This window comes from Microcaecilia unicolor, chromosome 4 (genome assembly GCF_901765095.1).
Source record: "Microcaecilia unicolor chromosome 4, aMicUni1.1, whole genome shotgun sequence".
Taxonomy (NCBI): domain Eukaryota; kingdom Metazoa; phylum Chordata; class Amphibia; order Gymnophiona; family Siphonopidae; genus Microcaecilia; species Microcaecilia unicolor.
In genome coordinates this window covers 101,278,803-101,305,320 of record NC_044034.1, presented here as the reverse complement: position 1 = coordinate 101,305,320, position 26,518 = coordinate 101,278,803, and the positions used below count along the sequence as shown (strand labels likewise).

The following is a 26,518-nucleotide window of genomic DNA, read 5'->3' as shown; positions in this document are numbered from 1 at the left end:
TTTTCAAATATTTTAGATTTGTTTCTTAAATTTGAAATGTCTTTAATCATTGATGTTTGTATATTTTCTATATTTATTAAGTTCTTTTCAATTAGTTCTACTCATTCAGTCAAGGTTTTAATTTTAGTATCACTTTTATCCATTCTCTGTTCAATCAAGGAAATTCTCTGTGAAACGTTATTAGCTTGGAAAGAAAAGTTTGTCCTAATTGGGAAACTAAGTCCCACAATGAATCTAAAGTTACCTCTGCCGGTTTTGCAAAAAGTGCTGGGGTAATTATCATCGTTGATTCAGGTACCTTTTCCTGTTCTGTGCCTTGTACACCCGATTCCAATCTCGCAGAGTCACTCTCTCTAGAGGGTGCGGACAGCCCCTCTACACCAGTCTCTCTCCGATATGATAGAGCCCCACTCGATTCTGGGCCTAATCTGCTCCCTGGCTGCAGCCCCGTCGATCCCAAGAGGGGAGAACAGGTTCTGTACGGTTGCGGGGGAGGAGCTCTGCTGTCGGGGCTCAACATTGTTTCAAGCCCATCAAACCGGCGTCCGCTATGGGACAGCTCCCAACCTCCTGTCCAGACCCCCGAATCCTCAAAAAAATGATCCATCAGACCGACAGGTAATGGGACTGGCAGCGGGGGGGCTCGAGCTGCTGCTCTACCTCGTCTTTTTGGCATAGTTAATAGCAAGGAGAGGACTGCAACTGCTCGTAGGTGCATGCGGCCATCTTGGATCCTCAGAAGGGTCCTTTTGCAAAGGTGCACTGGCGTTTTCAATGCATGCATTAAGTATGCGTGTGCTAAACACTAGAGATGGATCAGGCGACCCTCAGGGGGAGGAATGCTGGCTTCGGCATAACCCCTGGTAAGCCTTCCTCAGCTGAGAGGTGCCCAGCTCTACCACCGGCTGCCTTTCAGTATTGTGGAGGACTTGCAGCTCATCTGCATATCCTTTACAGCCTTCTCCAGGGTGACTCCCAGGTCCACTCCGATCCACTCAGGGCCTCCGCTCTAGGTGCCGCGCTCCCAGGAGATTACAGTTGTAACTGGGCTGGGATTCTAAAAAGGTTACTTCTCATGTTTTTGTGTTTGTTTATTGAATTTTGTTTATGTGATATCGGTTTTATTTATTAATTTGTTTTTATTTTATTTAATAACCCCCAAATTCTATAAATAGTGCCTAAGTTGTGTGCGATAATTTGTCCATATGGCCATATTGCGTGCACAACTTAATCAATTAACAAGCAAGTCAGTGCTGATAATTAGTACTTAACCACCAATTAGTGGCACTAATTGGCTGTAATTAGAATTTACACACACAACTTTCTAGGCGTGGTGCGCTTAAATTCTAATGTGTGCAGCTGAAAAGGGGGTATGGCCATGGGCATGGAATGGGCGGGTTGTGGGTGTTTCAAAAAACTATGCACACTATTATGGAATACGCCCGATCCGCACATAAGTTAGGTGCAGGTATTTAGGCCTGGTTTTATGTGGCCTAAATGGGTGCGCCTAAATTTTAGTCGCAAGAACGACACATGAGCATATTCTATAAACTACGTCTAACTTTAGTTTATAGATTCGCACTAAGTGTGTGGTTTTTCGGTGCCAATTTTTAAAGCGCCTTGAATAGAATTTAGCCCTAATTGTGGTACAGTTAGATGGAATATTTGTTTTCCATAATCCACCCTACACATTCTGTTGGAATAGAAAGGGTGGAATAGAAATGTTTAAAATTAAATTGATCAAATATCCCCAAGTAGTCCCCCACCTAGCTCATGCTAATTTTGTGATATTTCTATTATAGTGCTATAATTTTCTCCTCATTATTTAACTCCCCATATCCAGGCAGAATGTTCACTGATGTGAAAAGCTAGAAGATGGTCTGCTCCAAAACTATGTCTTGGGCCTACTCTATGATTGAGGGCCATGTTTCTTTCCCAGGCCCAAGAACATTATCTAGCTTAGCTACACTTGAACCACAAGGTTGCCCTTTTGGTATTGAAATTTGACCCTGAACTGACCTGTGTACAGAACACCAGAAAAAAGGAGAGTTCTGTGAAATAAGCAATGAAAAGACTAATTGAGGATTGAGATGATTCTAAGTGTGGGTATTGTGTTACTGTACCTCATAGTTAATAAATACAACAAAAATGTTCAGTGACATGGTATCAGCATCTCTAGAGTTATTTATCCCACAGATAGAAAGGTAAAAAATTGATATTTCTGGTGATATGGGTTAGTAGCCCTTACAAAATAACTGGATGACTTGGGTGGGATTGGTCTTCTGTGGCACTCTCATGAGAATAAAAAAAAGTTAGTATGTTGGTAAAGTTTCAGGTGACACAAACTCTGTAAAGCTTTTTGCTGTTTTTGCAATGAAGAGTGGTCACTTAGATATTATCCAGGCTCGCGTCAATAGCCAGATGCAGACTTTTTTTTTTGAAGTTTAAAAATAATCTACAGGAAATGGTAGTTTATTTTTTTGGTTCGAAACAAATGACCAACAAAGCTGTGTTTGCTTTTTCCTGTTTCTTTTTCATTCGTTGCCTGGTTGTTAAGCTCTTTTTTGAGGTACTGTTCCGTAATGGCCCATTTGCTTTACCTAGCTATAATTTTCCTTAATTATGGGTCTGCAGGAGGGATTTGAATAATTTTCTTGAAGATGGGTGCGCAACTATCATATCGCTCTTTGTCCTAACCAAATCATTCTCTCTTTCTGTCATTTGTGATCTGTTTGAATAAGGGTTGGTTTGTTTATCAGTTAAAACAGGCCATCTTGATAGATACATATGAAAGGGGATAATTAACTCCACAACTGAGTCTGTCTTTCTGTCTTTTGTCTGTGATTGACACTGAACACATTGTAATGAAATTGGAACAGCTCTCTTGGGCTATTAGGCTTCATGGCCCCCCTTCCCTCCCCAGGTTTTGTTGCATAATCTTCTGTGCAGTATACAGGACATCAAAAGCTGTGCTTCTTTACAGAGCTGCTAATTGTTAACATGTAAGCCCAATTGCCTGTCTCCTAATGACAGTTTGCAAATGGATCAAGTTTAGCATTGAGTTTGAGCAGGTGTGAGGGCAGGCTGGTATTTGAAATGCACGGGCTGCTCTTTCTCTCTTTTTATGACAGCTTCTACAAGAAAGCATGCCCAGCCGTTTCTATTAAGACAAGTGTTTTTTTTTTTTCCTTTCAGAGACGAAATCTATTTTCTAATATCCCTTACTGCATTACCGTAAATTAGCTATCTAATTGTTACACCAGTGTAACATTTCTAGAAGGCCTGGTGCTTAGTTGATGCGATGAATATTTTATTTGCAGGGATTTAAGCCTAGAGGTAACCGGATTAGTCACATAGGCTAGCTGTTAGTAAATACTGTGTTCCCGCTGAGTGATTTTAGAAAAACTGAATTGATTAAATGCTGCACTGAAATTATTATAAAAGTATCTTTGGGAGTTGGTGATGGGCACATCCAGCTTCAGCCTCTCCAAGAGGCTTCGTAGACCTCAGCAAGATGAGATGCTGAATTGAATGGGGAAATTCGATCTAACACTGATGTTGCCTGATGGGCTCTGTGTGATCTGTAGGCTGGATTTGGATCACTGAGGGTCATGTGTCCAGTGACAGGAATTTTCGAAAGCTACTAGTCCTTTATATGATCATCTGCTAGTGAAAACTAGTAGCCAGGTCAGTTATTGTGAATGTTGTTGGCTAAATGGCCACTAGATGGCTATCAGATTGATATGGAGGATAATTTTATCAGAGCTGTATTTAAGATTTTGGCAAGGGCACAGATCCGCCATTGGACCCTTGGAGACTGGAAAACAAGGGTGGAGGTGTGGGTTGGAGTGCCATGGTGGAGCTTCATTGAAGTGGTACCAATGGACAGTTCTAAGGTATGTGGGAGAAGCCTTCTTTTTGGCCTGGCTACATTGTGCTTTCAACATTGGGCGTCCTAGTTAGTTGCTTATGTGGTCTATTCCTTAATCCAGGGCTGAATGTTATAAAGTGTTTTGCGAGTTTGAAGTATGTTTTACCTGCTGACCAATAATTCAATGAGTGACTACATGCTTATAAGTGCGTGTGCAAAGAGGAGCATACGCATTTCTACGCCATCTTCATATAGATTCTTGGAGCAGTTCTGGGGCACAGTTGTGACATATGTGTGTACTTTATGAAGTATGCGTGTATGGGGGATAGTTCTTGGAGTCTGTTCTATAAAGCAATAGAACATCAACACAATGTTCTCATCTCACCAGGAGACAGGGACATATTATATATATATACACATATAGATATATATCAGACCATCAGAAGTGTGGCTTAGGTTAAAGAAACTTTTTCAACAGAGCTTTCTGCACTATCGTTGTCATCAGTTCAAGTTTTCCACAAAAATCATTTTATAACTTTTTAAATCCTTTAATATGAAATTTAAAGTTACACTTATCTTCAAATTATAAGAGATTATGACAGTCTCCATGCTTGCTCAGAATGAGAATGATCTCTTATAATTTGAAGATGAGTATAACTGTTTAAATTCCTTAATAAAGGATTAAAAAAGCTACAAAATGATTTTTGTAGAAAACTTGGACTGATGACAATGAAAATGTTGAAAACGTTTCTTTAACTTGAGCTGCAGATGATCAAATAAAGGACTTTATTGGACATTCCTAAAGCTATTATATTAAAGTCCAGAGAACAACTAAATTTTAAAACTTTTGAAAGAGTTTTAGGTGTTATATTGGATACTCAGCTGAAAATGAAACATCAATTAAATAACTTGAGTAAGAAGGTCTACTTTAAAATTACACCAGTTATGGACAATTAGATCTTTGTATTTTCCTGATCACTATCATATGTTAGTTCAAGCGATTGTTTTAACTCAGCTGGATTACTGCAATATTTTATATGCAGGAATTAATAGGAATCTAGTAAAAAAAAATTATAGTTAATGCAGAATACTGCAGCAAAGCTGATTTTTGGATCTAAGAGGTTTGATCATGCGACACTATTGTTGAGGGCTCTACATTGACTACCAGTTGAAGCCCACATAGAATTTAGGGTTGCTTATACGGTCTTTAAAATTATTCATGGTTTATGTCCGAGTACCTATTTACAATTATTGTCTATTCCGTCTTTTAGATTAACGTCCCGTTTTTGTTCTACTTTTAATTTAGACTATCCCATAGTCAAAGGAGTTTTATTGAAAAAAATGTAATGAAAGCTCATTTTGCTATCAATCTAGCAAGATATGGAATAACCTTCCAGTATCCATAAGAGGTAAGCTTAATTAATTAGCATTTTGAAAATTGCTAAAGGCCCATTTATTCAATAAATATTTAGATTGATTCCATTAGTTCTTTGTTCTTTTTTTTAACTGACTATTTTAGTTGTAACCTGCTTTGATTCTCTGGTTGAAAAAGGCGGGATAGAAATGCTGGTTTGGTTTAGCTTGGTTTTGCACTTCTGAAATGAAACGGGCACTAGCAAGGTAATCACCTTCTCCCATTAATGTTTTTAGGGGAATTGTTTGGAGAAATATGCTTTGATGGTAATAAATAATTTTCTGTAGTGTATGATGAAACAGAGAGTATGAAAGTCTGTGTGTGAGTGAGAGACACATCCAAAGTTGGGGGGGGACGGATGGGAGGTGTAGTATGTGTGACAGAGCGAGAGAGAGAGAATCAGTGTTTTGTTTTTGAAACCAATGAAACAGAAAGTTAAAAAGTGTGTGTATGTTGGTGTGGGGGGTGAGGAGTTTGGTCGTGTGTGGGGGTGTGAGTGACAGATGCTGATTCTCCATGGTAGATCTTGTGTATTTATTTGGGGTGGGGGGGAGTGTGTGGGTGTGAGTGAGAGACAGAGATCTAGATGCACCATAGCACAGTTTGTGTATGATGTTTTGTGGGTGGTTGGGGGGAGTGTGTGTGTGTGTGTGTGTGTGTGTGAGTGAAAGAGAGACATGTTGATTTTCCTTTTTAGACTTTGTAGATTAAGGGTGGAGTGGAAGTCGGGAGTGTGTGGGTGTGAGTGAGAGAGAGTGATGCTGTTACTCCATGGCACAATGTGTGTATGGGGGGGGGGGGGGGGGGGGTTGAAGGAATGTATGTCTGTGTCAGATGGAAAGGTGCTGATTGTCCCTTGGAGAGTTTGTGTATGATGTGGGTGGGAGGGGGGGGTGAGGGTGGCTGTGTTTGTGTATGTTGTTGGGGGTGGGGGGGAGAGTGTAGCAACGTCTGTGTGTGAGAGTGTTTGGAGGGGGGATAATTGCCTTTCTTCCCATTAACCTCCCTTTCCTTAGCCCCGTACCAGAAGGAGAGGGGGGGGGTGGCTTGGTTATACATTTGGTTGGGAGTGTGTGAGTTGTAGGAGCAATCTGCGGTGCCATTTTTTTTGTGGGGAAGGGGGAGGGTAGCGGCATGTAGATCTTCCTTTCCCTCAGCTCTTATGAGAAGGGGGGGGGGGGGAAGGTAGCAGCATGCAGAGTTTCTTGTTTGTTATTGCTGTACCTGAAGGGTGTTGTTTTTGTTGTTTTTCTTCATTGTGCGATGACCCTGGAGCTGTGAGGGAGGGGAGATCCTGTAACTTGGATGTTTGGATGGAGGGAGCGAGGGTGGAGTGGACCCTGTAACTGTTAGTGAGGGTGGTCCGTGGGACAGGTAGGGAGGTTGTTTGCGGTGCCGGCGACGTCGGGAGAGTGGGTAGTTATGTGTGGGAGGGCGTTTGTGAGGGAGGCAGTGATTGTGGGGCTTGTCGCGTGACGGTGGGGTGAGGCGGGCTGAGGGCTTGTTGCAGTCGCAGGCAGCGTAATCAATCAGAAGATGGAGGTATGAGAAGATGTGGGTTGGCTGGAGCGGGAGTGAGAGGGGTGCTGTGAGTGCCTGTAGTAGGATCCGTAGCGAGTGATATATCGTGCGAGGGGTGGGGCTGTGGGTGGCTGTATGAGTGGTGCTGAGTGAGGTTATGAACACTATAGGGCTTCAGGGCATTAGGGCTTCAGGGCTTCAGTGAAATGGAGTGAGCTTCAGAACGTTGGAGTTGCAAATTATGTGGGGGTGGGCGGGGCTGAGGGCGGGACTATGAGTGGTGCTGAGACCCTACGAACACTACAGGGGGGGCTTCAGGGGCAGGCTTCAGGGCTTCAGTGGCACGGAGTGAGCTTCAGAACGTTGGAGGTGGGAATTATATATATATATATATATATATATATACACTAGTAAAAAAGGCCCGTTTCTGACACAAATGAAACGGGTGCTAGCAAGGTTTTCCTCGGAGTGTGTATGTTTGGGAGAGTGTATGTGAGAGTGAGTGTTTGAGAGTCAGAGTGAAAGTGTGAGTCCAATCCATGCTCCTCTGTCACCTGGCCCCTCCATTCATCCCTATCCAGCAATTTCGCTGTCTCCCTGAGGCCTGCCCTGCAATCCATATGCATCCATGGCCATCTGTTCCCTCCATTCATCCCTATTCAGCAATTCCCCTCTCCCTGAGTCCTGCCCTTCCAATACATGCCCATCCATGCTCATCTGTCACCTGGCCCCTCCATTTTTCCGTATCCAGCATTTCCCCTCTCTGCCTGAGGCCTGTCCTGCAATCCATATCCATCCATGGCCATCTGTCCCCTCCATTCATCCCTATTCAGCAATTCCCCTCTCCCTGAGTCCTGCCCTTCCAATCCATGCTCCTCTGTCACCTGGCCCCTCCATTCATCCCTATCCAGCAATTCCCCTCTCTGCCTGAGGCCTGCCCTGCAATCCATATGCATCCATGGCCATCTGTGCCCTCCATTCATCCCTATCCAGCAATTCCCCTCTCCCTGAGTCCTGCCCTTCCAATCCATGCCCATCCATGCTCATCTGTCACCTGGCCCCTCCATTTTTCCGTATCCAGCATTTCCCCTCTCTGCCTGAGGCCTGTCCTGCAATCCATATCCATCCATGGCCATCTGTCCCCTCCATTCATCCCTATCCAGCAATTCCTCTCTCCCTGAGTCCTGCCCTTCCAATCCATGCTCCTCTGTCACCTGGCCCCTCCATTCATCCCTATCCAGCAATTCCCCTCTCTGCCTGAGGCCTGCCCTGCAATCCATATGCATCCATGGCCATCTGTGCCCTCCATTCATCCCTATCCAGCAATTCCCCTCTCCCTGAGTCCTGCCCTTCCAATACATGCCCATCCATGCTCATCTGTCACCTGGCCCCTCCATTTTTCCGTATCCAGCATTTCCCCTCTCTGCCTGAGGCCTGTCCTGCAATCCATATCCATCCATGGCCATCTGTCCCCTCCATTCATCCCTATTCAGCAATTCCCCTCTCCCTGAGTCCTGCCCTTCCAATCCATGCTCCTCTGTCACCTGGCCCCTCCATTCATCCCTATCCAGCAATTCCCCTCTCCCTGAGTCCTGCCCTTCCAATCCATGCCCATCCATGCTCATCTGTCACCTGGCCCCTCCATTTCTCCCTATCCAGCATTTCCCCTCTCTGCCTGAGGCCTGCCCTGCAATCCATATTCATCCATGGCCATCTGTCCCCTCCATTCATCCCTATCCAGCAATTCCCGTCTCCCTGAGTCTTGCCCTTCGAATCCATGCCCATCCATGCTCATCTGTCACCTGGCCCCTCCATTTCTCCCTATCCAGCATTTCCCCTCTCTGCCTGAGGCCTGCCCTGCAATCCATATCCATCCATGGCCATCTGTCCCCTCCATTCATCCCTATCCAGCAATTCCTGTCTCCCTGAGTCTTGCCCTTCGAATCCATGCCCATCCATGCTCATCTGTCACCTGGCCCCTCCATTTTTCCCTATCCAGCAATTGCCCTCTCTCCCTGAGGCCTGCCCTGCAATCCATTTCCATCCATGCCCATCTGTCCCCTGTATTCATCCCTATCCAGCAATTTCCCTTTGTCCCTGAGTCCTGCCCTCCCAATCCATGCCCATCCATGCTCCTCTGTCCCCTGCCCCCTCCATTCATCCCTTTCCAGCAATTGCCCTCTCTTCCTGAGCCCTGCCATCCCAATCCATGCCCCTCTGTCCCCTGCTGCCTCCATTCATCCTTTTGCAGCAAGTCCCCTGTCTCCCTTTCATGACCCCCCCTTGCATCCATGCTTCTCTCTCTCCCATGTCCCAGCCTGGGCCGCCCTCTTCTCCCCCCCCCTCCCCCCTTCGCATCCATGCTGTCGTTTCTCCCCTGCCCTCCCGCTCCCATTGTTGTTGTTTAGTGGCCACCCTCTTCTCTCCCCCCAACATGGTTGTTTTTTTTTTTTTTTCTTGTTTTTAAATTTACCTCCGTGGCAGCGAAGCGTCAGGGAAGGAGGCGGCGCTCTCGACGTCTAGGTTTTCCTTCGCTGTGTTCCGCCTTCTTTTGACGTCATCCTTGACGTCAGAAGAAGGCGGAACACAGCGAAGGGAAGGCTAGACGTCGAGAGCGCCGCCTCCTTCCCTGACGCTTCGCTGCCGAGCGTTGCGATTGGTTGAGTGTCATTGCTCCGCCCTCGACGTCATCACGTTTGACGCGTGGGCGGGGCAGACACAATGCGATCTCACCCCCTTCACTTTAGAATGTTGGCTAACAGAGGCTTCATTAGAACGTTGGAGGTGCGTTTTATATAGATATATATATATACATTATATATATATATATATATAAACATTATGAGACCATTATGTTGAGATATATATCTATATCTATCTATCTATCTATATCTATAATTATATTGTAGTGCATTGTTATATAATTATCCCCGTTTGTCTAAGTCATTGAATGGATAACTATTTCATTGGAAGTGGTTGTAGAAGAGGCTACTGGTAGCAGAACCTGAGGACCTGACTAGGGCATATTATGGTAAAAGCCATGTGCCATTTTGATAAAAGTGTTTATTCTCTATCAAAAATAAAGATTTAGCAGGAGCCACAAAAGTTCAGATGAGCCAGACCCTTCTTGATTTTGTCAGCAATTTATGCCAGCCCATGGTAACAGCTAGTTTTGAAGACTGGCCACATGGCATCTAAGATATTTTGGCTCACTTTGGGTGTGTGAGGAAATGTTAATGCTTTAGATATACCTCACAATTAATATTTGGAAGATTCCAGATCACACTGTTGTTATAAAGTGTCCTTTTTTTTGTTAGGATTTATTAACCACATTTATGAAGAAATTCACTTAAGGTGGTGTACCACAAGTATAGCTTGTCATAAATAACTTATATATATAATGTACAGTTGGAAATAAAAGTAGATTTTGTCATTTAACTTTTGTTGTTTAACAATGTAATTTAAGCAAATTTGGCTAATTTGTACCAATATAAACATCAGACAACACATTTGCATAATTAAGCTCCAAAACCCACTGGTTACTTACTTTTTCTGCTCTGCAAAAGTGACATCCATTTGATGTCATTGTTTTCACTAATTTTGAAAATGGTGTTTACTGAAGAAGAGAGTTATGAAGTTTTTGTGACAAACTAAACATTACAGTGCTGAATGACTTATTGTAGAGTTTACAATGAAGAGTTGGACATTGGGGGGGGGGGGGGTGTGCTTAACTAAGCTTCTGAAAAAGATTGATGAAACTGGTACAACAGAACATTGGAAGGGTAGCGACTACCATACATGGGAAGAATTTGATCAATGCATGATTGATGCTGCAATAAGACAGTGGCATACACTTCATTGCATTTGTGTGTCTGCTCGAGGAGGACATTTTGAACAAATTCTATGACTGAAATTAACCTTATCATTTACTTTGCAGGTGTAGCTCCGTGTTTGTTACTAATCGATTTTATTAATTTTATGTTTGGGTATAAGTTCATTTCTCTGTATGTATGTTCTTTGATTGTCTTTTTGTATGACTGTTGTAGAATTTGAATGGTTTAGTTAGATAGCTCTTTCCTATCTACAATTGGCGTTCTTTTTTGCCGCCTTATTTTTATTGGATTATTTTTGTAAGCCACTTTAGTTTGCCTGCAATGAAAGCGATATAGCAAATTTAATAAATGATAAACGACAACTATTATATTTTGTTCAAATTTTGGAGTCTTGTATTTTACAAGATATGTGACAGCAGCATTAGAGTGTGATATGTGCATTACTATGGCCTTGCTTTCAATACACTTCTGCACTTTTACTAAAAATCTGACCTAAATGGGTGCACAGTAGTCCATGCTATGAGGTAAAATGCACGGGTTCTTTTTTTTTTTGTTCACTGTATATGTGTACAGTATATGTATCTATGTGTACACACACACACACACACACACACACACACATTCTCTCTCTCTCTTTAAATATATATATTTTTTGAAATGCAGTGGAGGAGTGGCCTAGTGGTTAGAGTTGGTGGACTTTGGTCCTGGGGAACTGGGTTCAATTTCCACTGCAGGCACAGACAGCTCCTTGTGACTCTGGGCAAGTCACTTATCCCTCCATTGCCCTAGGTACAAATAAGTACCTAAGCTGCATTGAGCCTGCCATGAGTGGGAAAGCGCGGGGTACAAATAAAAAAAAATGGGTTGATATTTTCACTATGAAAAAAATCACTAGCTCAAATGAAGGTGCAAAATCTAATTGTCTGAAGACTGAGTGTACTGATTTTAAAAAGGTGTGCATTAACTTCATAGAATTATCCAATTTTTTTTAGTTTAACCTTTATTTTTATGTTTCCCCCCCTTATTTCATATGTTAAACTCACAACCAGGTTGAAAGACTTAAAAAAAAAATCTTCTTTCAGTTCACCTAACCATATCATAAAAAGTTTAAAACATGCTCTTGCACAGTGGAAACTCCGTGCACTGAATCTCCTGGGGTCTGAAATTCATAAATGGTTTGAATGGTCTGATTTGTGGCATGACAGTGTCAGGCTTTCAGATCTGTACAAAGTCTAACTGCAAGGAGCAGAAAAACCAGAATTAAATTTTTCTCATTTAGTGGTTGAATAAGTGACCAAATTCCCTTCTTTCTCGTTCCCTAGCTCTTGTCTCCCTGTACACCCTTCCAGAAATGGAATCAGGATGTTATTCTAGAAACAGGAAATAATTCCCCAAAGCTGTAGTATGTCTCATTCTCTTTTTCTTAATTTGTCTTTGACCTCACTTTATAATCAAAACTTGTGGATTTCTCACGAGAAGTAGTGCTTCATGGACATTATGCAGTTCTGGGGGTTCAGGTGTTCTCACTAAGGGCTCCTTTTATTAAAGTGCGCTAATGGATTTAGTACTCACTAATGATACGCGTATGCTAAATGCTTAGAAGTCCATTTTATTCCTTTGAGCGTCTTAGCATTTATTTTTTTTATTTTTATTTTTTATTTATTGCATTTGTATCCCACATTTTCCCACCTATTTGCGGGTTCAGTGTGGCTTACAATACATTGTGAAAGGTGGAAATAAAGTTTGTTACAACTCGGTTATGGATTACATTGTGAGGGGTTATGCGAAAATAAAGTTAAAGTGTCATTAAGGGAATAGAACAATGGAGAAGAACAATGGAACTATGGAAAGAAACAATGGGAACTGATAGGGCAACTAAACAATAGTAGGAGAACAATTCGGTATAACATTTTTCTATGAGTAGAGGTATAAATGTGGTAAAAATTATGGGGGATGGGAATTCAGAAGAGAATGTATTGTTGCATTACTAACAGTGTGTGCGGACTTAATGTGTTTTGATTCTTTCAGTAAATTTTATCAAAGAGATGGGTTTTCAATGATTTGCGGAAGTTGGTTAGTTCATAGATCGTTTTCAGGTTGCGTGGTAGTGTATTCCAGAATTGCGTGTTCATATAAGAAAAGGTTGATGCGTGTAGCGTTTTGTATTTTATGCCTTTGCAATTGGGGAAGTGAAGGTTGAGGAAAGTTCGGGATGATCTTTTAGCGTTTTTGGGTGATAAGTCTATTAAGTCAGACATGTAAGCTGGGGCTTCACTGTGAATGATTTTGTGGACTAATGTGCATACTTTAAAAGTAATGCGTTCCTTGAGTGGGAGCCAGTGTAGCTTCTCTCGTAAGGGTTTGGCACTTTTGTATTTTGGTTTTCCAAAGATGAGTCTGGCTGCTGTGTTCTGGGCTGTTTGAAGTTTCCTCAGTATTTGCTTTTTACAACCTGCGTATAGTGAGTTGCAGTAATCCAGATGGCTGAGTACGAGGGATTGCACAAGGCTGCGAAAGACGGATCTTGGGAAGAATGGTCTTATTCTTTTCAGTTTCCACATGCAGTAGAACATTTTCTTGGTTGTCTTGTTTGCATGAGTTTCAAGTGTTAAGTGGCGGTCAATAGTAACTCCAAGGATTTTTAGAGTTTCTAAGATTGGAAGGTTTAGTTTAGGTGTGTTTATAGCAGTGAATTCATTCGTGTTGTACTGGGAGGTGAGTATCAGGCATTGAGTTTTTTCTGCGTTTAGTTTCAATCGAAATGCATCTGCCCAGGAGTTCATGATGTGTAGACTTTGGTTGATTTCATTGAGAATTTCTTTAATGTCTTGTTTGAAAGGGATGTATATTGTTACATCATCGGCGTATATATACGGGTTGAGGTTATGGTTTGATAGAAGTTTTGCAAAGGGGATCATCATTAGGTTGAAAATAGTGCGTGCTAAATCTGTTAGCACACCTGAGTAAAAGAAGCCCTAAATTACCCACTTAAAATACATTAACATAGTGCAGCCACTGCACTACCGATGTAGTCCTATCTGCCAGATTCTATATAGTGCGCCTAGAGATCTGCACAGAAATCCAAGCGTATTCTATAACTATAAGCTAATCAGCATTCATAACAGCACTTAAGCAATAATGAGCACTAATTGGCAATAATTACAATTTACGCGCACAACTAGCTAAGCGTATTCTGTAATGAACTGTGCCTAAATTCTAATGCGCGCTGTTCAAAATGGGTATGGCTGTGGCCCAGTGCGTGTGAGTCTACGTGCAGGGATTTACGCCACATTTTTGTTGGTGTAAATGAAGGCGCGTTGTTTTAGGCTCTGGAATATCAACTAAGCGTATTCTATATACTGCGCCTAAATCTAGGTGCCAAATATAGAATACGCTTAGGTGGAAATGTTTACCGCGTTGTTTTTTTAGGCACCTTATATAGAATCTGGCCCAATGGGGGCAATTCGGTAAGTTGGCGCTTCTGTTTATGTGCTGCAATGCAGCACCGTGAGGGCCTATTCTATAATTGCATCTGGGCGTCCAGATTCCATTATAGAATACTAACATAATCCAGTATTGGTGCGTCTTCCATTAATGCATCTAGAGTTTCACTAGCCAAAGACCTGGCGTACATGCTGCAGGGAAGTATGTAACTTATGTGGGAGCCTTGCCATGCTCCATCCTTGTGTGTGCCACTTGCATTTACAGTAAACGCTATGCCACTTATATGCACTATTACAAAATAGCATTTAAGCTCTCTGCTGGCATTTTTGCGGGTAATTGTGTAAATTTACATGCAAGGGGTGCATAAATGTGAGCACCCACATACAGAATTGTCCTTCATCTGGGGAGCTTGCAAAGTCGTGGCCCTCATCAGGGGCAATACCTGGTGGCAGGATGTTGCCTGTCCCACAGGAAGAAGCCCTGGTGAATGGCATCTGTTGCTTCAGTGCTGGTGCTGCAGTGGCCAGGTTAGGAAAATGGGGGGGGGGGGGGGGGGGGGGTTATTTTAAGAAGAAGAAAATTCCTAGCTAATTGCAAACAAAATTCTTGGCACCAGTTTTGTTTGAGCTGAAATGAGAGAGCTGAAACTACTGGCCATGAATGTGTTGGGAATTTATTCCCCTATTTTATATCCCCTTCTCACCGAGTCTTTGCAGTGATGCTGCTTTACAAAGTGCTGAGCCCAGGGACTCTTTTTGGAACCTTGTAATTATGTGTCATAAATCTGGCCACCAGGTGTCGCCATTGTGCAGTGATTAGAACTCCTTTCCCCCTGGGGTTGTGAGGGCTGCTTCCAGAGCATTTCCATCCTTAACTGACATTAGGTACCAGGCACAAGAATGAAACCTGGGTTTTCTGCAAAGCACCACCAGGCCACTCCCTAACCCATATAACCCTGAGCTTTCTTCTTCTCTCCATTTGCTTTTCATTTTTCCCTCCTTTCCATTCTTCTAGTTCATTCAGCTGTTCATCAGCCGGATCTTCATTTTTGCTAGTCATTGTTTTGTTTCCCTTTGCTCTGTATTGCCCTTTCCTCTTTCTGATCATTATACTTCCTGTTTGTCTGATTTTTTTTTTCTGTTCACACTTGTTTCATGCTTTCTGAAACATGGATAAGTCCAAATTTATTCATGCTATTCTTTGTTGCCTTCCTCCATTTTCTGAATCTTAGTCTATTCACTGGCTTGCTGTAGTTTCTCAGCTAATCAATGCAATTTGATTCATTTACTTGTTATGTCCCATCACCTCACCTTTATCCTATCTTTCTTCCCTTCAACTATGGCTCTCAAATTAATTTCACATAAAATGCTGCCACCTTTGCAAAACCAGATCTTGCTGGAGGAAGTTAGTGCTTTGACACTAACTAAATATTGTTACTGTTGAATTTTTTATCTCATGCTCTTTTTAGTTTTCAGAGAAACACAGAACATGGTGGCAGATGAAGTCCGTGTGGCTTGTCCAATCTGTCCATCTGCTCCGCTCTGTACTCCCTTCCTGTCCTTTAGAGATCCTATATTCTTGTCCTATGCTTTGTTGAAATCAGATGCCGTCCCCGTGTTCACCATCTCCACTGAGGTACTCTTTTCTGCATCCAACACCCTTTGTGTAAAGCAGGGATTCTCAACCCAGTCCTTGAGTCACACCCAGCCAGTCAGTTTCAGGCTACCCACAATGAGTAAGCATGAGATAAATTTACATGTACTACCTCAACTGTATTTACATTTATCTCATGCATATTCCTTGTGGGTATCCTGAAAACCTGACTGGTTGGGTGTGTCCTGAGGATGGGTTGAGAATCCCTGCTTTATAGAAAGGGTGTTGGATGCAGAAAACAGCTTCTGTGCTTCCTGATAGCCACATCTACTTTTGATGTATCTTTACAGAATTTATCCTACTTCACATCTTCATTTTTTTAGTTGCTAGATGTTCATCTGCCCTTGTTTTCCTTTTTCTGTGTGTTATATTTGACACCATGTATATGTTAATTCTTAAACATTCAGTCCTAGTTGTTTCTGGTACAACAAGTGTTCTTTTCATCACACTTTTTGAGTCCTGCTTAGCAACTCTCTTGCTTCTCAGTACTAACTGTTGATGTTCCTCAAGGTTCAATCCTCCTATCTTTCTCTATTTTCCATCAGTCTCTGTAGTCCTAATTCTCTTATTTCCTCACAGTTGAGCTCATATCCCTGTTCTCCAGATGACAGCATTCTCTCAGCTTCACCTTCACTTATTGTGGTCTTCCAGTGCCCCTCTCCGACTGTCTGTCATTGATTGCTTCTTTGATGCATTCACACTCTGAAGCTGAACATATCAAAAATTGAGGTCTTCTGCTCCGTAAAGCTTTGCATTCCATGGCTACCTATAGGATTTCTTTAAATTGAAATCACACTGTCCATCAAGCCTCTTCTCAGTTCTGGGCCCTACCTCTTCTTACTCTGCACTCATGGAATAAGCTTCCATCAGGCATACAGGATGTTCAATCCCTGCAAGTTTTAAAATTAGACTAAAATCTCATTTGTTCAGTATAGCTTTATAGCAAGTTCTTTTATGATTATCTCTTCAATTTTATGTATATTGTACCTTACAGCTGTCTGTCACTCTTTAAAGAGTGATGGTTAAGGATGTCAAATCCCCCTTCTCCCACCACAATATCCCTTCATACCTGATTCTGGCTAGAAAACCATATTCCATTGTTTCCCATTCTCATCCATTTCCCTTCCCACATATATGTGTACATTGAGACCTATAGTGATCCTTTGTGGCCAAGAGAGCAGCTTACAACTTGTTTACAAACTGCTTCCTTCCTGTGTTGGTCTTAGTTTTTTTTAGGTGTGCCCTTAATGAAAGCACAGTTAACTTTGCTTCCTTAGGGTTGTTAGTGGTAATTTAATGTAGACCCTGATATTTCAAAAGAGCTGAGTGCCTCATTAGAGGCTCCTAAATCAGGTACTAAGTTTAGGTGCTTGTATTGAGAAAGTAAAGGTGCCTAAGAGACTATTCTAAACATAGGCAACCATACCTTTAAATTCAGGCACTTAAAAGGAGGCACCGAGATCAAAGATGGTGGCATAGGCAGCTGTGTAGGAGCATCTCTTACCTCAGAGCTGTGTTGTGGACATTTCCTGACATTATTGGAAGAGATGGACTAAAACTGGAGGAATCCCTCCTGTCTCTGTTTCACTGACTGCTTCTTCCAGCCAACACTAAAGGCATATGGAGTCGCTCCGGTAAGAGAGGTTGATGCCTCGGCCATCAGAGAGAAGTACAAACGGGGTTTCCTTGAGCCTCGAGAAGTGAGTTGCCCCCTTCCCCAACCTAGTAGTTTCCTCTTCCTGCCGCGGTTCATAATCATGCAGGCAGAGGTTAGGGAAGTTGACACATCGAGGGAGATCCAGCAGCATTTTCCATCCCCTGCTTGGATACAGCTGGAAGAACCAGGTGATGGAGGAGCTTGATCTGGAAATGGGTTGTGTTTTCAGGCTACAGGTACCCTTGCTGCGTTAATGGAAGCAATTAAGGATTTGAAACTTTCACTATTTTTCTGATCAGATTTCTGAAGATTTAGGAAAAGTTAGTGCCAAGAGCAGATGGTAATTCAGATTCAGCACGCTGCATGAGTTAGTAAGTTGGAGACAGATTTTAAAGATCTTCAATCTGTGGTTAAAATTCAAATTTGGATATCTAAAGAACTACAGTAGAGTTTTGAATCTCTAATTTTTTAATTTTCCAAAGTCTCCAGTGGCCATACCACAAATATTTAATGGAGATTTTAGAGTTTGCAAGTAATTTACCATCTATAACTAAAGCTTATTACCTCTCGCCATCAAAAGTAAGAGGCCTGTGGTCCTGTGTTAGCGTCCTGCAGGTACTGCACACTAATAGTTACATTAGCGCATGACCTGCAATAATAAATAGAGGGAATGTCCCCAAAAGAGGCCATGTTAAATCTGAGCTTAGCACGTGCAAAATTCTGCATTACAGTGTCTTAAGACAGATTGTAGCGTTCTCTAGTAAAAGGGTCCTTAAATTTGGTGCTAGGTGCTGGAAATCAACACCTCTGCCCCCTTCCCCCACCTCAGTTTAGGTGCTGAGCACCAGCAAATTATTAAAATCAAAAGTCTAGGCAACCTAGTGTTTTTTGATCATAGAAATCTTTCAGAAATGAATAGAAGATTAGTATTTTTTAAAAAATTACTGCCAGGGCAGTTTTACTAGCATTCAATCGTTCTGTGTGCAGGATAGCCCCTCTAAAAATAGTTTAGATTGATTAGTTTTATTTATTTTATTTTATTGCATTGCATTTGTATCCCACATTTTCCCACCTATTTGCAGTTTTATGATCAATTACTGATTTCCAGAAAAAGATGTAATGAATCCAAGCAGATTAGGAAACTTGTGTCAAATTCAGTTTACAAAGTAAATTAGCATAGGAGACTTAGAGGGGCATTTTCAAATAATTCCTAGCATCCTGTTTGCTTGTATGGCTGCCGTCACAGAAGATTTCAGTTGTCTACAATGACATCTAGATTTTCTTCTTCAGTGATGACTCCTAAGGTGAACCCTAGCATCAGGTACCTATGATTCGGATTATTCTTCCCAATGTGCATTAATTTGCATTTGTCCACATTAAATTTCATCTGCCATTTGGATGCCCAGTCTTCCAGTTTCCTAAGGTCTTTCTGCAATTTTTCACAACTTTTGACAACTTTGAATAGTTTTTTGTCATCTGCAAATTTAATCACCTCACTTGTCATTCCAATTTCTAGATCATTTGTAAATATGTTAAATAGCATTGGTCCCAGTGGTACTCCACTATTTTCCCTCCTCCATTGAGAAAAATGGCCATTTAACCCTACCCTCTGTTTTCTGTCCAATAATCAATTCCTAATCCACGGAAGGACATTGCCTTCTATCCCACGACTTTTTAGTTTCCTCAGGAGTCTCTCATGAAGAACTTTGTCAAACATTTTCTGAAACTCTAGATACCCTACAGCATTCGGCTCTCCTTTATCCACATGTTTATTCATGGATTCAAAGAAATGAAGCAAATTGGTGAGGCAAGACTTCACTTGGCTAAACCCGTGCTGACTCTGTCCCATTCCATAATTTTATTCGTTATAATAGTTTCTACTATTTTGCCCAGCACTGAAGTCAGGCTTACCGATCTGCAATTTCCCGGGTCACCCCTGGAACCCTTAAAAAAATGGCGTTACATTGGCCACCCTCCAATCCTCAGGCACTACAGACAATTTTAATGACAGGTAATAGATCGCTAATAGCAGATCAGCAATTTCATGTTTGAGCTCTTTTAGTATCCTGGTGTGTATACCATCTGGTCCAGGTGATTTATCACTCATTAACTTGTCGATTTGGCTCAGTATGTCTTGCGGGTTCACCGAGATTTCTCTGCATTCTCACGCTTGAAAACCATTTGTTCTGTAAAGACTGAAGCAAAGAATTCATTCAATCTCTCCACTATGGCCTTTTCCTCCCTGAGGCTTTCTGCTTCTGATGTACCCAAAAAAGGTGTCGCTATGAGTTTTTGTTTCTTTCATATTCTCTTTTAGCCTTCTTTATCAGTGCTTTGCATCTAGCTTGACAGTGCTTGTGTTGTAGAGAGTTGCACGGGGACAGAAATCTTACCCATCCCCACCCGTCCCCGCTGGAATCTTACCCGTCCCCACCCATCCCCACTGGAATCTTACCCATCCCTACCCATCCCTGCAAAAATTTAAACCATCCCAACCCGTCCCCACCCGTCCCCGCAAGAATTTAACCCATCCCCACCCATCCCCGTAAGAATTTAATGGTACATAAAAGAAAATTCCAGTCAGCTCCCTCAGTCTCTCTCTGGTTTTGAGCCACAGCACTGTAGGCAAGGAAGGAATGGAAGTTGGAACTTGGAACACTCTGGTGCGCACATGTAAGATTTGTCTCTGATTCACTGGCAGTGTGTGCTGAGAGGTCACCACATGCACGCGCCAGTAGGTCAGGTGACATCTGATTCTCGTGCCTTTGTCAGAGCTGAGGTCTGTGCACCAGCCTGGGAGCAGAGGATTAATAGTAACATAGTAAGTGACAGCAAATAGACCTGAACGGTCCATCCACTCTGCCCAATAGTCACACTCATGATCAATTCATCATTAAATCAACAAGTGTGATATTATATACTTGATTATGGTCTTTCTTTCGTGTTTCTGGAACAAAGACCACAGAAGTCTATCTGGCCCCATCCTTATGTTCCAACTGCTGGAGTTGCCATCGAAGCCCACTCCAGCCTATTCATGTTCTCATTTGTGGGACACAGACCATAAAAGTCTGTCCAGCACTGTCCTCATGTTCCAGCCACTGAAGTTGCTGTCTAAGCCCTTTCCAGCCCATCCTACACCAGATTGCCATGTATGAGAAACAGACCATACAAGTCTGCCAGGTATCAGCCCTAGTTCATCACTGCCAGAGTCGCCATCTAAGCGTCACTTGACACATCCACACACATGCAGCCATTTAAGGTTAGGTTTTTTATAACTTCCATTTTCTAATTAGAGATCCTCTGTGTTCATCCCATGCCTTTTTGAATTCCGTCATCATTTGTGACTCTACCACCTCCTTAATGGAAGACTTTCCACATTTATGCTGTTAAAGCAAGGAGGAAGAGGAGGAGGAGACAGCACTCAAAGAAATTGGTATTCGGTAGATGAGAGGCTGGTGCAGGTGGAGCTTACAATTCCATGGGAAGCCCACAGAATTGGTTCCATCCCCGCGGGAACCCCGCAGGAACTGACTCCGTCCCCGCGGGAACCCCGCAGAACAGCTTCCGTCCCCACGGGAACCCCGCAGGAACTGCCTCCGTCCCTGCGGGAATCCCGCGGGTTCCGCGGGATTCCCGCGGGGACGGAAGCCGTGCAGCTCTCTATTGTGTTGCTTCTTGTTTTCTTCATTTGGATCCTTTTTCTATTCTTTGAAGGATGTTATTTTGGATCTAATAGCCTCTTTCACCTCACCTTTTAAGCATGCAGGCTATCATTTGCTCATCTTTCCACCTTTGTTAATATGTGTTATACATGTGATGTGGGCTTCCAGAATGGTATTTTTAAACAACATCCATGCCTGATTTAAAGTCCTAACCTTTGCAGTCGATCCTTTTAGCTTCTTTTTATTTTGTTGTAGTCGACCTTTTAAAAATCAAATGCTGCTACAGTAGATTTCCTTAGTGACTTCACATCTGAGCGGATATCTGGAGTGATTATGTTATAATCACTGTTTCCCACGGATTCAACACCACTACCCCTTGAACCAAGTTTTGCATTCCACTAAGGACTAGAAATAAAATAGCTCCCCCTCTTGTTGGTTCTTTGACCAGTTGCTCCAAAAAGCAGTAATTTATTACATCTAGGAATTTTAGCTCCCTAGCACTCTCTGATGTAGCATTTATCCGGTCAATATTGGGATCATTGAAATCACTCATTATTATAATGTAGCTCAATTTGCCAGTTTTCCTAATTTCTGTAAATTTGTTCATCTGTCTGTTCATTTTGTCCTGGCGGACGGTAGTACAGCCTTACCAGTATATTCCTTCTCTTAACACATGGAATTTCTATCCATAAGGATACCATGCAGCAGTATCTGTTTCATACTCGGTGGTAAAGAATTCTACTAGTAGGTGGATTGGACTGAAAACAAACCATTGAATATCATTTTATAGACTACTCGTTTTGGGCTTGAATATTGTAACAATAAAGGAAGCCTGTCAGATAGGACCCTATTCTTCTAAGTAGGATTAACAAGGCTTGCCAAATATTCTGGAGAGAAATCATGAAGAATAAGAAAGGTCATGGTACATAATTTAAAAACAATGAGGGCCTTAACAGGAAGCCAATGAAAACTCAGCAGCAGTGGAGAAGCTGATTCAAAGCTGGATGATCCATTTAACAGCCGAGCTGCTGTATTCTGCTGTGTCTGCAGTTTTTTAATCGATCCTTCAGTTAATCCAATGAATAATACATTACAATAATCAATGTGAGATAATAGTAGTGTTTGGGTGACAAGTCTGAAGGTGGTGAAATTAAGACTGGATCTGATCCTTCTCAATTTCCTCACTGTAAAATACCTTGCTTATCACCATTTTGATACGTGGCTCAGATGTAAGGTGTTTGTCGAAAATTACACCAAGAATTTTCAATTGTTTTGCTAAAGGAAATGTATTGTCATTATCACTGGACAACTAGAAGTCCTAATGGATATGCAGATGCTGATGTAGTTGGGTCTGTGTGGCAGGATATACACTCCTCATGTTGACCGTATCAGTACAGCAGATTGGTAGTAGTGGGGATCTGCCTGGAAAGGACACAGGAAGGTAAAGGGTAAAGGATCATGGATCTGATATACCGCCTTTCTGTGGTATAACCAAAACGGTTTACGTATATTTAGGTACTATCTCTGTTCCTAATGGGCTCACATTCTAAGTTTTTGTACCTGGGGTAATGGAGGGTTAAATGACTTGCCCAGGATAAGTAGGAATCAAATCTGGCTCCCCAAGTTCTCAGCCCACTATACTAACTATTAAGCTGCTCCTCCAGATGGATGGGCAACACCCATGTTATTACTGGTAGTTATTTGCATTATTGCAAAGCTTTGTGGGGATGGGAAGAGTAGCTGGATGTGAATTTCTCAGGAGATCTTATATGCTCCTCCTTTCCAGAGAATGAAGCATAAAGAAGGATGATGATAAAGACTAGTTTGAATAAGGAGTGATTATCCTATAGGGGAGCCTCTGCTAATTGGGTTTTCAGGATATCTGAAATGAATATGCATGAGAGAAATTTTGCATTCAGTGGGCTCAGTGCATGCAGATCTACCTCATTGAATATTCATTATGAATGTCTTGAAAACCTGACTGACAGGGTTCTCCAAGGACAAGTTTAGGATCCCCTGCATTGTGATCTTATTGTGTGACTGAAGGCTGGGATATATTTATTTATTTATTTATTTATTTATAACATTTGTATCCCACATTTTCCCACCTATTTGCAGGCTCAATGTGGCTTACATAATTCCGCAAGTGGTGATTACCAGTTCTGGACAGGAGAAATACATAGTTGGGGCAAAGGGACAGATTAGGTGAGGTTACAAGAGGAAAGTTTGTCCTATGATAAGAGCTAAAGGTAATAGGTTAAACTTCAATCATGACAACAAAATAGCTTGAACAATTAGGATCATTAAACTGGAAATCAAGATAATTAGCAAAAACAGTTGAGATATAGAGAATACATGTTGTATAATTACGTTTTGTTAATTTGAATTTATGAGGAGTTGTTATTGTATGCTTTCTTAAATAAATAAGTTTTCAATATATCCTTGGCAGACTTGGTTTAGCATAAGTGCGGAAGCAGCCCTCAAAATTAAAAGTCTTAATGGTACATAAGTAAGAGGAACTAGACATGCAGGCACTGACCTTTCTTTAAGATAGAAAATGGAAATTGAAATATTGATGTGGAAAGGAGGTTTGTAGGAGGATGGGAGTAAAGTCTGGGCAGGTACCTTTTTTTGCTTAATGTAATTCTTCCTGAATCCTCCCCTTCCTCTGAGAGAAAGTTAAATGAGGACTGTGCTGTTTTTGTAATTACTTTCCACTTCTGCTGCCTCCTTTTAACAACAGCAGCAGTATCTGACAGGCATGGATGAAACTTTTGAAGGGTTAAAATACTTGTATTGATGGATTATTCTAGTAATAGGTTCAGGAGGTGGCAGGAGCAGCGGTTATAAGCTACACACCAGACTCTTCCCCCCCCCCCCCCTCAAAATTTAATGCGCTTGTGTTAAGTGCTGGACTCGGAACTTACTGCAAAGACAGTTCCAGGTGATTTGATATCCACTGTAATCCTGGGTTATTCAAACAACTGTTGCACATAATCCCATGCGACTCATCTTGTGCAGGGATCCTAATTAGTAAAATAAGCAGTCTGTCTTCTCCTGTCAATTTGCCTACCCTGTAGTACAAGGAGTAGATTCCACTTATGTCTAAGCCTCCTCCACCCTCACAAAAAAAAAAAAAAAACACCCCAAGCAATGTGCGACGGTTTGTGTAGGTTCAAACAGGTATCTCATGCAAACTGCAGGGTGTGCTGTGGTTGTTCTATCTATGACCATCTCAGATTTTTTAGCTGGGGGCAGATAAACATCCCAGTTTCTATTTAAGGAAGTAACTGGTAAAGTAATGGAAAACAACTAAAAATAGGAATGAGAAGCGGTTAACACATATTCATCTAAATGATGTCAAAGCAGGAAACTTCCTTCTGCGTGCACTGAAGGGCTTGCTGCATGGGAAGGTATTGTTTCAGCGGCTTAATTGCAAAATAAGTACATCCTCTCTGCACAGATTGGAACAGTTTGCGTTTTGCAATGTATTTCTTATCTCCTGGGCCTGCTGGCATTTCAGGGCAAGAAGAATACCTGTTTTTTTTTCCCCCTATGGCATCCTAAACAAGAGAGGATTAGAACTTTGGTTCCTTATTATTTATTCACATTTGTAGATTGCAAAATCGCATCTTAGTCAGTGTGGTGAACAGCATACAGTACAATATATAATAAGATACACAGCAAAATTCAATTATTCTGTATAGTACAGCCATAAAATAAAATCGAAATAAAAACATGTTGGTGAGGAGCAAGATGGTGGCAGGAAGTAAGTCAGCAGTGTTGTGAGGTCCACTTTAGTGGTTGTATTATGGGCAAGCAAAAGGGCCAGGTCCACCCTTACCCGTCTGAGGGGCAAATGAAGCCTATCTTGGCTCAGCAGTTGATTACTAATGGGCAGATGATTGAAAGCCCTGCGCTGTTGCAAACAGCGCTCTAAAAATAGCGCTGGAACAGCGCAGGGCTTTACCGCCCCTATGATCAACCCTGTTAAGGATAATGGCACTGACCCCTCTGACCACAGGGAAATACCTACTATACCTGGTTGTAACTCGCCTGGAGCTCAGATTTGGAATTGAGAATAATGAAAACAAACCTAGCAAATGCACATAAGAATCTTTGAGCAGAAATTCACTAGCTTCAACGAGCTAAAATATTTTTTCTTTATATAGCACTTTGTATTTCTTTTTTAAAACAGAAAAGCATTAAACAAATGTAAATTACAGGCCGCTTGTTGAACAGGTTAAAAGCCGGACTTCCCTGGAGAACGGTTAACATTCGGCGCATCGATTCCCTTCATCCAATTTGCTATCTGTTGCTAAGCAATGCAGCTTCTCCCTCTAACGCAGGACTGTCAGAGCAGTGGCAGCAGCCAGGAAGAAAGAACTGAAGAGAGTGGAGTCAAATTAGTTCACTTATACTGCACTAAATTCATCAGAAGGCACTATATATTGGAGCAATAAGCAACGGCACACTTCTGATGGAGCCAGGCTCAGTACAGTAATCCTTTGGTGACACTTCAGCTCACAAATAGCAGACTTCCAGGAAAAAAAAAAAAACCCTGGCGCCAAGCAAATATATTTTTTTTCATGGAAGTCTTGCATTTTCCATTCGTTTTTTACATACCACATGGCTAAGCTGTGCAGGCAAGATTTTGCAAACGTCTGTTAGAGTTCATCACGTCAATCCTTTTCTGCAGAAAGGTTTATCGAAATCCACTGCAAAGCTTTCTGGACTATTGCTGCTACAAGGCTTCCATGGCGAATCCAATGGATCACAAACACTGGGGCCATGTTTCAGGTTCAATAGGTTAATAGCAATTAGCTATCTTTTAGATTTGGCTACAGATCTGATCATTACAGGACATTTTTTTTTAATAGAGATACAGTGGTTAATGGGCAGATATCCCATATTTATGTATACATGCACTCCTTATATGGAAGGATGCCCCCCTAGTGGTAGTACTGTAAGACTACTGGTAGAAGACATTGGTGCCATTTTGAAACCAGGGACCAGTCATTTCCTGTTTCACTAGACTACCAGGGAACACCCAAGTGTGTTCCAAGGAGGGGGGGGGGGAGGGTCTGGCCCTGCACCAGGGGTTGGGTGTGGAGGTCTGATTTTGAGGAAGGTTTGATGTAGGTGTAAGGATTGTGACACTCAGGAGCATAGCCAGATAACAGATTTTGGGTGGGCCTAGACAAGAAAAAAAAAATCTCAGCTGGCGGGAAAACGCTTCTTTCCACCGTAGCAGTCTGCAGCAGGCACGTGCTGAAAACTGAGCATGCGCAGGTGCTGGTATCATGGAGAATAGCTTTTTCATTACCATCAGGGGGAAGTCTTCAGCTGGTGGAGCTTGGGATCCCCACCTACTACCGCTAATACGTGTTCTACTGTTGAGTGGGCCTGATCCCTAATTGGGTGGGCCCTGGCCCACCTGTGGGTACAGTCACAAAAGAGAGG

At 42.1% G+C, this 26,518-nt stretch overlaps 1 protein-coding gene and 1 long non-coding RNA gene across 2 annotated transcripts in view; one reads left to right on the top strand and one right to left on the bottom strand.

The window, feature by feature from the left end:
- DGKH (diacylglycerol kinase eta) overlaps window positions 1–26,518 on the top strand; it is a 676,008-nt gene that overhangs the window by 71,236 nt on the left and 578,254 nt on the right.
- Window positions 157–10,326, bottom strand: LOC115468663. Its single transcript, XR_003941901.1, has 3 exons — window positions 10,246–10,326; window positions 4,241–4,251; window positions 157–167 (listed from the first exon to the last, which is right to left on the bottom strand). It is a non-coding gene; the product is annotated as an uncharacterized LOC115468663 (long non-coding RNA).